This window comes from Chiroxiphia lanceolata, chromosome 5 (genome assembly GCF_009829145.1).
Source record: "Chiroxiphia lanceolata isolate bChiLan1 chromosome 5, bChiLan1.pri, whole genome shotgun sequence".
Classification (NCBI taxonomy): Eukaryota; Metazoa; Chordata; class Aves; order Passeriformes; family Pipridae; genus Chiroxiphia; species Chiroxiphia lanceolata.
In genome coordinates, this window is record NC_045641.1 from 49,506,451 (window position 1) to 49,522,970 (window position 16,520).

General features: G+C 39.4%; 1 protein-coding gene across 3 annotated transcripts in view; it reads left to right on the top strand.

The window, feature by feature from the left end:
* Nucleotides 1-933: 933 nt before the first annotated feature.
* The window catches only part of ATF7IP (activating transcription factor 7 interacting protein), an 87,522-nt gene continuing 71,935 nt past the window's right edge, over nucleotides 934-16,520 (top strand). Inside the window, exon 1 of one of the 3 annotated variants that reach the window (XM_032687544.1) lies at nucleotides 934-1,067. The gene's annotated coding sequence lies outside the window, so the exon portion shown is untranslated. Of the gene's footprint in view, nucleotides 1,068-1,400; nucleotides 1,806-16,181; nucleotides 16,507-16,520 lie in introns of those variants that run through there. The other 2 variants (XM_032687543.1, XM_032687545.1) reach the window with 2 other exon arrangements.

A 16,520-nucleotide genomic window follows, 5' to 3' on the forward strand; every position in this document is an offset into this window, starting at 1 on the left:
ACATGACTCTAACTCTAGATTAGCACAGGCAATACATAAGCATTTCTGGCAGAAAGTCTACATATGTCCTTCTATCCTCTTGTGCCTTCTCATGTATCTGGTCTCTCTGCTAGACCTGACCCGTGCCTCATGGGACAGACCAGCTGCTGGCAATGGTCATTCCTGCCTTTGGCTATGGTACAAAAGGCACCAAGTTCTGGCTCACACCAAAACAAGTTCTATGGTTTTCCACCCCACCCCACCCCCCGCCCCTAAAGCCCTGAAGGTAGGTGGGAAATGGCCACTTGTGGTTGACCTGCAGCTCACTCAGGATAACCCCGTGTGCCTCAGATACATTTAAAGTGCAGCCAACAGAATGAGTGGTTTCCCTCCACTCCTAAACCGCAAAGCTGGTTATAAAACAACCCCAAACATTTGTGCTTTGGCCAGGCACAGCCATAGTGCAGAAGCGGGACAAGAAAGGTGGTAAGGGACCAGCAGCAAGCAATTCATGACATTGATAATGCAGCCCGGCGGATTTTAGGCAGGCTTTCGAAGGTGTCAGAGAGGCTGCAGAGCCTCGCGGCACACAGCTGCAGTGGTGGGAAGCTGCAGAAGTGCAGGAAGGGCGGGAAAGGCAGAAGGGAGGAAGGGAAGGCCGGCTCTTCCCGGCACCGCCCCCCGGGCCTGCCGCAGCGCCCCCTGGCGGCCGCAGCCGTAGCGCGCCCCAGCGTCTCATTGCTCCTAATAGTCCACGACGTCCGCCAAGGGGCGGGGCCACCGCCTTATTTAAATATCCCGGCGGCTCATTTGCATGCCGCCAAGATGGCCGGCTCTGTGATTGGCCGGCTCCGAGGCAGCTCCCCACTGCCGGCCCCTGTGCCCTCGGAGGGGGCGGGGCCAGTCGGGAGATGGGAGGGGACACGGGTCTCATTTGCATAGCGGCCCGGCGCGTGCGACGCGGGAGGCGGCGTTGGCGCCCGGAGCGGGTTCCGAGTTTGAATCCACGGCGGCAGCGGGCAGGCGGGAGCGGCGGCGGCGGCCGCTGGGCGCTGGGGCAGGAGCTGCCGCGGGACGCGAGGGCGCAGGTACCGCGCGGGCGCGCCCAGGGCGCGGGGGCCGGGCTGGGCAGGGCAGGGCAGCTGCAGCACTCGCTGCCCCGCGGTGCGGCGGCAGCGGCGGCAGCAGCAGCGCGCATGCGCCGTGGAGCTGCAGCTCTGTACACGCGCCTGCATGGGAGCACGTGACCCGGCTCCAGTGCAGCGGCCGCGGCGCGCATGTGCGTTGCCGCTGCTCTCGCGCGCGCGGCGGCGGCGGAGGCGCGAGCACAGGTGGGTCCGGCGGCGGCGCACACCGGGCACCGACGGTACTGGGCGCGCGCCTGGGCGCGATCCGCCTCGCGCGCCCCGGGCGAGGCGAGGCGGCGGCGCGTGTTTGGGTGGGACAGGGGTGCGCCCGGCGCCTCGACAGCCTTTCCTCGCTCCCTGTTGGAATTGGGGTGGCGTGGCCTCAGTGGTCCCGTGTGGCACCAAGGAATGCCCGCACAGGCATGGCGCAGCACGTGGGTTGTGGAAGCAACGAGGGGAAACCGTTGGTGGTGTTCCTACAATGATGGCCTGCAGTGCACAGTTCCTGTGGCAATACGGGCGCACTCATTCACTGGAAAACAGAGCGTTTCGATGAGGGAACAAACAGAAGGCCCAGTTGAGCCTCATTCGTGTGATGTCAGCACTAAACAAGGCCCAAGCAGCTCATCAAAGTGTCATGGCCGCCCACATCAAACAACATGGCGACACCAGTTTGAGACGTGTGTTTGTGTAAAGAAGGTACATTTGAACTGCTAATCTTTTTTAAATGTAAACATTGAAAATACTGAAACTCTTCATGGTTTAGAGTTTTGCACTTTTAATTCCAGGGCCTGTTAGAGGTGTAGCTCTGTCCTCGAGCGGTTTGTTCTTTTAGCAGGTGAATCCTTCTTTTACTGGATCTCCTGATATTTGACAGATGTCGGAAGTGCTGACATTAGGATGTTTCGTTGTTTAACAGTAATCTTGAAATAAATTTATGTAATGTGATGTCACTGTGACCCTTAATGCATATAGACTTGTTGGAAAAATTGGAATTGTTGATGGAAGAGTGTTTACTTAAAATCAAGGGGTGAACAGCTCTGCTGTTCTAGGGAGCAGTCAAGGAGCTTAAAACTGCAGACTCCATGCAGTCATAGGATAACGACACTTGTACATCTAGACAGCGTATCTGATGTGCTAATGAGAGCATATTAACAGATATGTTTGTTCAATATCCCAAATTATACAAGTAAATGCAATATATTATTAATAAATGTACTGGAATTTGCATCTACAAGATCAGGATATTCTACAAGCATGCTGTTTGTCTCTCTTTTGCAAGTTAAAATATATTTTAGGCCATTAACTGATACACTAGTTTGATATACTTGCACTTATCACAGTTACAAATATTTACTTTATATGTAGGTTTTTAAAATTGAAAGCATGAAGGACATATTTAACATCTGCTTAAATCTGCAATTAATAAGTTAAATATGAACTCTGTACACAAACCTCAAATATCAATGTAAGAAGTAAGTGTGTTTTTTTTATTGGATACTGGGTTTTGCAGTTCTACAGGAAGGTATGAAGGAGAGTATTCCTTCAGATATTAAGAGTTCCTTGGGGGAAAAAAACAAACACAAAAAACAGTGCCATTTGATATGTCGTCTTGGGTAGGTAATTTCTTGGTTTCAGATCTAAGAAACAGGGCTAACGGTTGTTGTCAGGCCAATCATAAAATCAGTTCACTAACAACTGCATGAGGATTTGTGCAGTTCATAAATCATGGCAACTACACCCACTATTTATTCCGCAAGTATGGCAGTTAAGATAACTTTTTTTTTTTAGTATTTTTAAAATATATTTTTAAAAAATTATTATTTTGTATATTGCAAAAGTACCAAGTCAAGTTCCTACGTACACATAATCTGGAAAGGAACTGTACTAAGAATTTCAGATTATTATTATGTTCTTAGTTCAGAAAACTTAGTATACATTTCTTGAAGTAGAAGGCTTTTTATGAGCTGCAGCCTTGCTACCAAATGTAGCAGTGCTGAACTGATGTTTCCTGTGATAATGTGGAACAGTACTGTATTTTTCTGTATCAATTAATTTAGCAAGACTGTCTTGGATCTTGTGTAGGTTTGAAAGCAGTCGTACCAGAACTGATTCATAGAAGGATGCAGTAATTATATGAATTAATTTAAATTGTCATTTTGATGCTTTCATTGCGAGAACTCTTCTTATTTCCTATCCATTACAAAGTTCCAGAAGATGCTGATTCCAACAGATACAAATGCATGCCATACTTTGTCATGGTTCCTGGTACCTCCTGCTTTGGCTTGTATTGGTGTGCTCATTTCATATATTTAGAAGATAAACATTAAGTCTAGTATGTTAGTTTTTCTGTAAAGGCTCCTTTACTAATGCTTCCATTTGGGACATGAAAGACAACAGGCAAATGCTTTCCTACCAGCATGGGAGGTGATTTTGCCAGTGAAGAAACCCAATGACCTATGGGTAAAAATAGCTTAATTTTAAATACTGATTTCAGAGTATCTAGTGCAAACAGTTTACATGTTGAACAAATTGGAAAATCCTGGTTTTGTTATCAGTTATTAACTGATTCTTACTTAGTAACTAAATCATCATTTTCATTGTGTTTGTGGATTTTTTTCTGTTAAAAACCAGAAATATTTCCACAGTGAAAAGTAGTGGACTAAACCAGATATTCTATTTTCTTTTCAAAACAAGAAGAAAAATCACTTTTCTCCCCATCTGGATGATTTTAATAGTATAATCATTTATTAGGTTTAGCTGGACTTAATTGTCAGAAACTATATTTATGCCGAAAATCTCAAGTTTATTCATAAAATGTAAATAGGAAGGCCAAAAGATACTTTACCAGTACGTTCCTCTTACTTAATAGTTTGCAAGCTAAATGCATTTTTTTTCCATTTGCTGTCCATTTGGTGTTTTCCTGTATTGTGATCATTGATTGTCAATTGTTCTGTCCTTGATAAGTCTTGAAAGACTTGTTGGTTTTCAGTAAATATAAGGAGTATCAATTAATTCCTGCAAATTTTGTGAGAACAGCTGGGGTGAGGAGAGGCTACCATTGTCACCAGTAAGGGAACTTGGGAGTTACGTGTTGTTTTGAGGGGATAACTTGCTGTCAGTCAGGATGTAGGTACTGTCTGTCAAAGCAGTATGGAATCTGTCACATCAGCAGGCAGCTTCAGACTAGCTGTGGACCTGCACTCACTTGCCCAGTGTGGTAAGGCACCAGTGACAACCTAAGTAAAAAGTAGCAAGACGACATTTTTAAATTTGTAGGAAATGTGCATTCATTAGTTCCATTGTTCACTCCTTATCTTGTTTAGTACCACTGACGTATACCTTTTAAAACTGCCAGTATATTTCACAGCAAGTCTGCCCCCCTGTTCTGTTCCTCCCCCCCCATTTTGGTTTTTTTTTGTTTTTTGAAAATAAAGATTCCTTGGTGGTGTAGCTGAAGGCATAGTAGTAACTATATGGTATTAAATAAATGCCTGATCCTCATTTGTATGTCAACTTCCATCATATCACTGTGAAGGAATTCACAACACTGTGTATATGTATATGTATAATATAAATGCCCTTTACTTTCCTTTGGGAGTTATGAATATCTTAAGGGAAAAATAAAAGGCAAACTATGCTCTTTCTTTTATTTTGATCTTTGCATGTTATAAATTACTAAAACCTGGACTTATGAATTAATAGATCTTATTTTTTTCCATGAACAAACATCAAATCACCTGATGTATTAGTAATTTTTCTTCAATACTGTATTTTCTGAAATATTTAGGTAAACTAATAGAGCTAGTTTGATATGTGTAACTTGGGGTTTTTTAACACAGGAAAAATATTTTTTCTCTTCTAGATTCAATTTCTGAAAATGCTCTTAAGTAAATTCATGTACTTAATATATGTTTAATTAATTATATGACTGTGGATATGTCAGCTAGCAGTTAAAATAAGTTGTGTGTTTGCTCTGTTATTTTGTGCTGTCCTAAGCATCATCTTTCATTTCACAGTAGTTTAAAGAGATGTTATGGTAAAAAATCTCAAACCTCGAACAGGCCAAAACCTGGCATGAAAGAAAGTTTCTTCTAGCTTTGCCTCCAACTTAATGCAGTTTCCATGAAGTAATTATAAAAAGATGTTGCATTCTAATTCATTACTTCTTTCAAAAATGTGTTTAGGCACATAAACATATCTAATTGCTGACTTCGGTCAGTACATTGAAAATTGCCTTCATTGGTCCTACTGTCAAGGGGGTTGGAATTATGAAAAGTCCTCAAATGTTGTGCAGACTTCTGACTTTCTGAACTTTCGTATTCCTTGCCTCATGATCATCATGGACTCTTTTTTCCCACCAGTACTTTAGGTAGTTTTTGTGAAGTTCTTGAAGTTCGAAGTGAGAGCTGAGATGTTTCTTGATGCCAGCTTACTGGCTTGTGCAGATAAAGGAGGGTTTCAATGGATAGTCTTTTGAGACTTCAGTTCAGATGCTTTCAAATAATAGTCTCTCCTCACCGAACTTCATCAGTCTAAGAACTGATTTGTCCACTTAATGTTAACTAACATACCAAAAACCCAACAACACAAAAAAGATCAGTAAAGGAAGAGGGTAAATGAGAAAAGTGGATAAGATGTCGTTTGTACACAACGATTTGTGGGTGATACCTAGCAGACTGGTTTCTAAGCATATAATTTGAGCAAAGGAAAATATTTATGCTTTGGCTGCTTCTCTCCTGCCCTTTTTACATGAAATGACATAAAACCCTGTCTGAAGGTTCAGAATTTTCTGCTTCCCCTAGATTCTTCAGGGTAGGAGCCCTAATGTGAATTGTGTCTCTCTGTAATGGTATTTAAGAGCTACGTGCGGAGGGTGACATTACTTACATAGGCCAAAAATTAGAGAAATGACAGGGTACCATTCTCTAGAGTTTCTTGTTTGATGTTCATGAGAAGTTTGAAAAACAGAAGCCCTGTTTTAAAATTTAACTATGAGTAGAATAACTGAACTTGTTGAGATGATACTGCAGTCTGTTGGCATGTCATCAAAAGAAGGCAGAATTAAGGTTGTTGGGAGTTTTTATTAGGTGTTTAAGAGAAATCTAAACATGACATGAAGTTTAAATTCCATCCTCAAATCTTTCTAAAATGCCTGATTTTCTTGTGGTTTTGACTTCTTGACCACCTATATAGATGCCAAGTTAAGTAACAATAAGAAATTGTAGTCCTGCACTAATATAGGAATTCCACATTAGCATATGTTCACTCTATTACTTCCTGAACTAAAGCATTTTCAGAAGAATTATTTCATTCCTAATCTTGTGTTTAATTAAACATCAGGTTTTATTTTTAACATGCTGATGCATCTCTGTCTGCTAACGGAAATATATGGAAGCGAACTCCTGAGTAAATGCACATGGTTTCTTACTATTCAGTAAGATTTCAAGGTTTTCTGCAGCTGTGTGTCTGTGCTAAGATATGTGCCTGCATGTTCATGAAGCCTTCTGACAAGGCAAGGTGTTTATAGCAAGTAGACTGTGACATGGCTTCTTGTTTTTCTCTGGCTCAGTGAAAGAGTTCTCTGAAATATTTTGCCGAGTAGTTTTGCCCATTCAAAACCTATTTATGTAATTGAGTTTCCATAGATTGAGCTCCAAGCCTCAATGTTAAGAGAAGACAATACTGTACAAGTGCAGCTCTTGAGTTCCAGATTATAGCCTCCCTAGGTTTTTGGTGATATTCCTGAAATTCTAGGACTGGAGGTCAGAATTCACCTTTTTGATCTAGGAATTTTGTAGGTGTACTAAACATAGGATTTTTTTCTCTTTAAAACATTGCTAGTGTGGAAATCAAAGTATATATTTGTCCTACACATGGAATATTAATAATACTGAATTTTGAAAAGTTATAAATTATTGTAAATTCCTGTAAGCTTAAACTATGGTATGTATGAGGTTCAGAATAAGCAACATGGAGTTATAACTGGCTAACAGAAAATGTTTCTTTTGAATTTGTTGTAAACTTGATTTTTGATTTAGTAATAGGTCTTAGTGAAGAAAAGCTTCAGTGTAATGAGTAATTTTAAATTAATTGAAATGAATTTGTTCTCCAGTGCACACCAATTTGGTTTTTGAGAGATCTCTCTTCTGGGCATTTGAACATCAACTGTACTTTAATTTAGTTTTCTAAATCTGAACAGTACAATTATCAATGTAGCTGTCTCGTATGTGGCACGTGCTCTTTCTTGTATTGCAAATCATGCTAATACAAGGCCAAAAAGAAAAGCCAGATGGTGTATTTTACCATTTTTAAGTTTGAAATACTAACTGTGGTGTTGATGAATACATCAGACAACTACTGCTGGCATGATTAATCACTCCTGAAATAATCAGCTACAGCTGGCAACAGACATGCACAGTTACGTAAGTTTAAACATTTTCATAAAACAAAGCGGTTGGAGGGCATGTTCTAGTTTTTTGGGAGGGAGCGGAGTTGGGCTAATTTTGGATCACAAAGACAATTTTTTGGTAGAAGGTTAGGTATAATTCAGCATTAATTTCCTTCAGAATCGCCCCGTGTGCTCTTGCAGTTATTTTGTTTACTAAAGTAGACATATTTGGATTTAGTAGAGAAGTGAGGCAAATATAGAGGAGCTCCCTCCAGAACTGATCCACTGTTTCTGGACAAGAGCACATGATTGGTGTCAATGAACAGATTTAGAGCAGAACCTGTTTGTGTTTAATTCTTAATGAACAGATTTAGAGCAGAAATTGTGTTTAATTCTCTTTGCGTTAAAATTGTGTTTGTTTTGACAACGCCTTTGTCACCCCCATAGGTTCTCAAACCTGCTCTTCAGGAACTACTCTTTTGCAACAAGATTCCAACAAAATTCCTGAAGTGATTCTAGATATGACTGTTCTTTGAAAAACTTACACAACAACATGCTGAGTCATTCATAAAGAATTCAATACTTGATTTCTGTGGGCACTGAAGTTCTGGAATGTTCTTGGGGTTTTTTGCTAGCTTTATAAGAAAGTGAACTTCCTTTTTTCTTCCCCAAGTAAAACTTTTATTGGGTAACTCATATTACAGAATATTTTAAAGTAGGTCAGGCTGTAAGAAGGTACAGATCAGTTTCTTAAGCACTTTTTTTAACTCTGAAATGAGCCTGCTCTTGAAAAGTATTCCCTAATGTTTGTCAGTTCTATGCATGATCTGGCTCTGTAACTTTGTTAATGTGTGACATGGATCCTGAACTGCCTTGGAGTTGGGAGGGATTTGAAGTACATGTTGCAAATCCAGGATCACAGGCCTAGGAGGGCTGCTTCTCCATGGTTTTTGGTTTAGTTTTCTCTTTACCAGTTGTGCTGAGTAGCTGCAGCATTGCAGCTGTGCATTAATCACTTCCTGCCTGTCAAAGAAACCATTCCTCTGCCCGCACAAACACACGCACCCCGCCTGTGCAGTTTGTTGCAGTGTGGTAAAGAGGGAGGTGCTTTGCTTTATAAATGTTTTATTCACTGCTGAGTCGTCACTGAGTGGCAGGTCTTGAGTGTACATTGCAGCCATCTTAGTCTCATTTTCAGTGCAGCTGAGACAGTGCAGTTTCAGAATGGCTGACAGAGTGTCTTCACTGCAGCAGTTTAACTTGACTGTATGCAAATGAGCAGAGCTGGTGGCATCACGTGCTCCAAACCTTAGAGGTGAGCACCAGCTCTGCTTTGCTAAGAAACAACTTCAAATTTTGGTCAGGCAAAATTATCTAATTCTAAACTGTATAATATACCCTTCCCTCCCCTCTCTTACTGAATTAATTCACAGATCTCTTGTCTCAGTTGAAGGACAGATCACATAGGACAGGACAGATCTAAGGTCATATCTGTATGTCTTGCTAATCAAATTATTTCTTTTTGGCTTACTTTCTTACCAGGTCAGAATAGCTTTTATTTTATTCTGTGCGTTTTTCAAAAGCTTGCCTCAGACTTTTAACTAAAACGTAAAATAAACTCTTTACAAATTTCATTAAATTTTTGTTACCAAGTGGTTAGATTTTCATTTGATTATCATATTCTTAACATGTAACTTCTACAGTGATAAATAACTACAAAGTCTGTGTAAATACATTGAAATAGCAATGATTATGTACATGCTAACTGTTTTGCAGGTAGCAATTATAAACTACTCAAGAACAAGTAGAAATTTTTCAGAAATTTTTCAGAAATTTTTCAGAAATTTTTCAGAAATTTTTCAGAAATTTTTCAGAAATTTTTCAGAAATTTTTCAGAAATTTTTCAGAAATTTTTCAGAAATTTTTCAGAAATTTTTCAGAAATTTTTCAGAATTGCTGCAAATTATAAAATTCAAATTTTGAGGTAAATCATTGTTTAATTTCTTTTGTTTAATTCCATTGAAATCTGAGTTTCAAAGTGCTAGTAGTTCCACATGGCCTAGTTAGTGTATTTCTCTGTGTGGTACTGCTTGGTGGCCTACCTATCTGTCATTCTGTACACTCATTACAAGTGTCCAGGGAGATGAAGGTAGGAGAAAAGCAATGCCCAGGGTTTTTTTCCATGGGGGAGGGGGACAACAGAAGAGAAGCAGAAGTAAGACATTTTCCTTACAACTCTCTTGTTTTTTTGTTCTGTGTCTTAAACCTAGTTAAGGTCTTTATAGGTTCTTGAGCTGCATAAACTGAGAGCAATTAAATAGGGAGTTATTTAAAGTTCTCCAGAACCATGTCAGGAGCAGCAGAAGAGCTGGATAACTCATCTGAGTGTAGCTTATATTATTTTCCTGGCTGAAGTTGAACTTTGTGCTAAGGATGTGAAAGTCAGTCTACCTAAAAGTTTAGTCCTTCATCAGAATTTTCGTACATTAATTTGGTGCTTTTAGTATCATCTACAACAAAGTACTAAGTAGTTAAATTAGTTTTGAAATCTCTTTGTCCATAAATGATCTTCTACAAATAAAAGCAACACACTGTTTATGAAGAAATCAAGTATTCTGGGCAGACAGTGCACATCAAGTTCTCTGGAGACATGTTTGCTCCTTGTTTACCACATGCATGTGATAAAAAGAAATTTAAAAAGTCAATAAAATACAGAATTTTTAAGCTCAGGTTGATTGCTGACTTCAGCTAACAGTAAATTTTTAAGTAATTGACCATGAGATTTTCTTTCTTTAAGAGATAAGTAACAAGTATGCGAATGTGTGGTCGCAGGTGATGATGAAATGGGGTAAGCAGGTAGATAGTTTTACTACTTTTATTGCTAGCGGAACTTTGCTTAGTGGATTTAAGGCAGATTTTAGTTCATAGTGGCTTTTCTTGATTGGGTAAGATAGTTTACATCCTGGGAACATTTGGGTACTTTAAAACGTCTGAAAATTCAGACCTCAAATTGTGATTGAATACATTTATCTTGATGAAATGTGAAGTTTTGCCATACATTCACCTCATCTACTGAATGCAGATTAATAATATAGTGAAATCTCCTTCTTCCCATGCCTCAAACAATAATCTTTCTGGTTTTTTGCAAGATATTCTGATTCAAGTCATCCTGACCCCAGCCTTATAAACGGTTACTGAAGTTTGTGTTTGTGTGGTTTTTTAGTCAGTTATTGTTGTTGATTAATTCCAGATGTTAATACATCATATTGTTTGAAGCAAGCAGAAACAATTCATTCTTTATGAGATCACTGAACTCGTACTTTGCAATCACTAAAGAGGATGAAGTTTTATGTTTAAAACATACTTTACCATACACATCTTGTGGCGGTTTGTTGGTTTTTTGGAGGTTGAGCTTTTTGGTTGGTTGGTTGTGTTTTTTTAAAGAAAACAGCCATATAAAAATTGTCAAGTGCTGTTTGTTCTGTTGATTTAGGGGTTTTTCATTGACCCTCTCTTTAATGGAAACATGAAAAGTATCGTATTTTTGACGTTCACTGTAAAGAGTGGTTCTTCATGCATATTGCATTTAAGTAAAATGCTACACATTCAGACCATGTCCTTCTTACAATTGTTTTAGTGCCCTTTTTGTTGCCCATGTTCTTCTTACAATTGTTTTAGTGCCCTTTTTGTTGCCCATGTTTTTCTTCTGTGAGATGAATAAGCTTAGTCCCATTTTACAGAAAAGGCATGGAGAGATTGCCAGAGTTCAGAGGAAAGCTCTCGTCTCAGTATTTTCCCTTCCCTTTGGTTTTGGTTTCCTTTGCTTTTTAAAAGGCCATTTTGAAAACAGTTCCATTTTTGGGAGTGCTGTACAAAATGACTGGCCCAGCAGAAAGCTGTAGCTTTTTGTTGTGTGAGCTGGGTGGGTGGTGTGGATTGGATTTTGAATTTTTTTGGTTGATTTTCTTTTTTCTTTCCTAAAGTAGGTGTCGGAATGCATAAAGTATGGTAGGTTTTTAAACCTCTTCTGCATATGAAACACATTCTCCCTTCCAAAACTCTAAATACTCTGTAATGCTTGCTTTATGGTAGTACTAGTAGCTGAAAGCGTAATATCTTGTGTGTTCCCTTCCATGGTGTTAATAGTTTGGGTTTTAGTAGTCAAAAAGAAAACAAAAACCACAGTTTACATTCATGGGAATAGGCCACTTCAGTGGATGCTAAAAAAAAGCTTTTATTAAATATGTAAATTAGATATTCACAATTTGAATTAGATATAGTTATGTATAATGAATTAATGATTTCAATTGAATTGATCTCTATACATTTTTAATGAGAGATGCATTGTCAGACTGTGTTCAGTGTTCTTATGTGTACATGTTCTAGAACACTTAGCTTTGTACTGCTCATAGGTAAACTTGAATGATAGGTTTTCAGGAGTAAACCAATTCCTAATAGGACAGCAGTCTCAAATACATGTCACTTTCCAAGAGAAGAACAATAGTTTATTCTGGAGTGTACAGAATTTTTTAGTTTTTTTCTTTTTTGCACATGCTGCACTTGCTTATAAGAAAATTCATTTGTGCGCCAACTATTTGAATAGTTTTTCATTGCTAAATCATACTTGCTTGGAACCATTCTAATACGGCTTATTTTTTATGTTCCTCTTAAAACTCAGAATTGTCTCAATTTGCACAGCTGCATCTTCTGTTTTGGTAGAAATTTTGGGAGCAAACAATTTCAGGCAGGATTCTAAACGAACTGGAATGGACTGCTGAATGAATGCAATACTGTTTAATGTATGTAAATCACTTTGAAATAGCTGACTGGGTTGGTTCTTCAGGTATTAGAAATAAGTGGTTTAAGAACTGTTTGGAATCTTAATCGTGTTATGACTATTATTATACAATTGAATTGGACTTTTATTTTTAACTGTCTTTGAAGGAATAGTAAGGCAAATTTTTTTTTATCTCCATCATCTTGGTTTTCAGGTTGAGATCTGTCAGCTTTTCAGTCTTTGTTTAGTAAATAACAAAATACTTAATGGAAATTTAAGTGAGCAAAATACTGATAAGGAGTCAAACTGAGTATTTGCCCTTTCTAGAAGAAAGGGAGTACAACATTAGACTCTGCTACTGCTTGGAAGTTACCCATTTTAGACACTTTTTCTCACCCCTTTTCTGAAGTAGAAAAGCAGATACAACTATTGTTAGCCCTCCCTCCCCCCCCTTCCCGCCTTCCCTGTTTATTCTGCTGATACAGGGCTTCTGCTGTAAAATATGTTGAAATAAACCACACTGCCTATGATAATATCTTGATCAACAGTTCTCTACTTTAGAAATGTATATAATTTTCTGTGCCTTTCAAACACCAATGTGAGAAGACTCCGGGAATTACTAAAGTCTTAGCTGACTGTTATATGAATAATTTAATAATTCATTCTGGTTTGTGCCTTTAATTTGCTTTGTGGTGGGTGTTTTTTGTTGTTCTTCTGGGTTTTTTTTGCTGTTTCGACTTTTTTTAGGTCAAGGTATTAATGACAGATTAAATCATGGTTGGGTTTGTGGGGGATTTTTTTCCTTTTTATTTTAGACACACTTTGTCAATTGAATGCTTTAATAGCTAAAATGGTCTGAATTAGGGAAATCACTTTATATCACTTTTTTCCTCTAGTCTCCTATTTTGAAATGAATCAGCTGATATTTAAAATTTGAGGATGTTGTCTTTGATAAGTACCTGTTGAACCCACAGAGTTAATAGCAGTTATTTTGAACACAACCGGCTTTATTACTTTTGACTGACACGTGCTTTTTAAGGTCATTTTGATTCGAGAGTAGAAAATTGTGTGCATATTGGAGGAAGAGCCCTGTTAACTGGCTTTGAAAAGGCAAAATCATAAAAGTACTTAGATGTTTCCAGTGACTGTATGAGAAACATGGGAAAGGCAGACAGACATTTTGGCTTTTTCTGTAGTGACAGTCACTGGAGAATATGATTGAGTACGCTGTAGTTTAATCTCTCAGATTATAAAAACCAATCGACCAACCAAACCACATCCCTTCCCCCCCCCCAAAAAAAAAAAAAACAAAACGAACAAAACGAAAACAAAAAAAAAACCAACCAACCAAACGGAAAAAAACCAAACGAACCAACAAACAAAAATAAAACACCACCACCCACTCCACTCCCTCCCCCCCCCAAATTTCCTGCTTTTGGAGGCTGCTGGAGGGTCCCTGTCTTGTTGGTACTCGGGGTTGGCTGCCAGCGCTGTGCATCGCAGGCAGAGGCTGCCGCTGCTCTGGGGTTCAGCACGCCCTGCTTGTGTAACCGAGTCGGTGCGTTTCTAACTCGTAAACCCGATTGCTCCTCCTCTTTGTGAAAACGTTTTGCGTTTGAAAGTGAGCTTTGTCATAGCCAGTAGTGCGAGAGGGAGGAAGGCGCAGGGAGGGGGAGGGAGTGACTCTGCAGGAACGTTCTGGAAGCGGGGTGGTGCTTCCCACAAACTGCGGACGAAGAGCTCGCCCGCGGGGCTGCCGGCAAGCTCTGGCCTGGATTTCCCATAGCAGACTGGAGCCCAGAACGGAAAATGCTTCAAGGCTCTTATTTTGCAGTGTCTGTTTTACTGTGTTGAGAATCATACTATTATTCTGGTATTTGTGCATAAGGCTGTAGAGCTGGGGAGGGCGGGAGGGGGAGGGTGGGGACACGGCTGTATTTGGGAAATCCAAGGAGTTTTTTTCATTTTCTTTTTATAAAGCAGCATTGGTGTCCTATATTTTTAAGCTCAGAGGTTGTTAATCTGATGATTCATTCTACAAATGACAACAGTATCGCTGAAAGACATATTCTGCACAGCATTTAAATGTGCTAACGTACACAAATGAGTTTGAAAGTAAAGCAAGTCAAAAGATACATGTGACATAAAAGAAGATGTTAGTGACTGTCATTTTAATGTGACAGTCATTTTGGAAAAATAATTATTTCTCCCTTACACGTCAGTTTAGGTTTTTGGATACAAAGGTGAGGATGAATTGTAACAACCAGTGAAGAGTAATTCGCATTAGTAAATACTTTCAGATACAAAATTAGTATCTTTTTTACATTGCAGATAAGCAAATTGTATTATGCTCTAATAATCTAGAACCAGCCTTACAGCAAATTATGCTTGCAGCAGAAACTGGGATATGTAATTCAACTATATATAGCATTGACACTGTTAGCATTCTACAGAGGAACAATGACAGGAACTAGAAGAAGCCTGGGGTGTAAAGCAGGCTCTTCTGGTCCTGAAGTGCTCTGCCTTTGCCCTGCTCAAATTGACAAGCATCGCTGTCTCCATCACTTAGCTTTTCCACTAAATGGTGCTAGGCTGCAACTACAGCTGCACAATGCTATATGTGTAGCTAGCCAAACTTGATTTTATTTAGGGTTTCACAAATTCCTGTTTACAGCTAATATAATAAATAGTCCGTTTATTTGCATTGAGTTGTTTTGTGCTCTAAGAGTTCTTAAAAGGCAGCACATGAGGACAAAAAGGTATTGGCGAATGATTCATCCTTTACATAGGTACACTTAAAACCTGGCTTCTTTTTTTCCCCCTAAAAACAGTACAGTGATTTTCAGAATAAGCCTTTGTAAAATATAATTAATTTATTAATGTAATTGGACTTTGACTAAAAGTAAGAATTAAGAAATTAACTATTTGAAGTCAGATTGAGGCTGAAATCCAAGTTTCTGCCTCTACCTGTTACTGTACCTTAGAGGTACTTGAAAAGATAACGCTCTGGATGAGATTTTTTTTTTTATCCTTCATCTGCCTAATGATGAAAAATTAAATGTATAGTGGAAACAACAAATGAAATGGCCAGACATGTTACCATTTTTAGCATGAGGCTAAAAATGGATCTTTTTTACTTGGAACTGATATTTATTTGTTGGTGGTAGTCTGTGAAATACTGGAAGTACCAGGTTAAGGAGAGCTGGTTCCAGGCATTATGCATACCTATTTTTCCGGTGTTATTTCAATTACTATAGAACCACTGTGAACAGTGTGTAGTATCCTACTAGGAACATGCTTCAAGGTGGAATTTCTTTTGCAGAGGCTGTTGTCAGTTTTCATTTATATGAACGATAAGACAAGCACTTGACTTTTGACACAGATCTGGATTATAATTAAGCAAATAACTAGAGGATATATTCTAGAACCCATAGTAGTCTCATGGGGGTGGGGAGGGGGCGAAGGGGGAGGGGAAGGCTTTGCTAAGCAGTATCGGGCTGCAGTATAGTCTTGAAATGAGGCCCCTTTATGTAAATTTTTACTGGCGCCAGCTAGCTGTAACTGCAGTCTGGATCCATGCCGGCAGCAGCTAACATGTGTCATGGACTTCACTTTCACACGGATTGCAGGAGCACTCTGGTTTCCGGACCGAAAGAGCAGCACTGATGAATGTGAAAAGATGTACAAAGGAACCTAGGTGTAATTAGATTGCTAGTAAGTGAAAATACTGAGGAAATTTCAGCGTTCTTTTTTCAGCGTGGTGTCTTGCGCTGGGCTGTAATAAATCGATGTTTGTTGGTACTACTGTGTGGTATGTGGGAGGAGGTACTTCACTGCACATAGTTGCTGCAGCGCTAATAGTTGGCAGCACAGAAGGCAGTACAAAGAGAACACGGGAAGCACTTGCAGTTGCAGTAGTATCCTTGGAGGTTGTGGCACGCTCAGTGAGCTGCAGGGGCACTCCTGACACATTCAGCTACTTGTGTGGAGAAGTAGGAATTCCAGCAGGCTTTAACAAGCAGATGTAGGCTACAAGCCGACAGGTATACTAGCTGTAGCTCAAGCTGGCTAAAAAACAGTACTCATGCTGCTATGTAAACAAAACAAGATCTTAGTATCAAGATGGCCGACCTGGGAATCTACTTGTAGATAATACTTTATGCAAATGAGCTGCATGTCAGTGGCTTACTCAGAGGAGGAAGCTCATTTTGCACGTGCCATCTTCTTGCCAGGTAAGAGAAGCAAC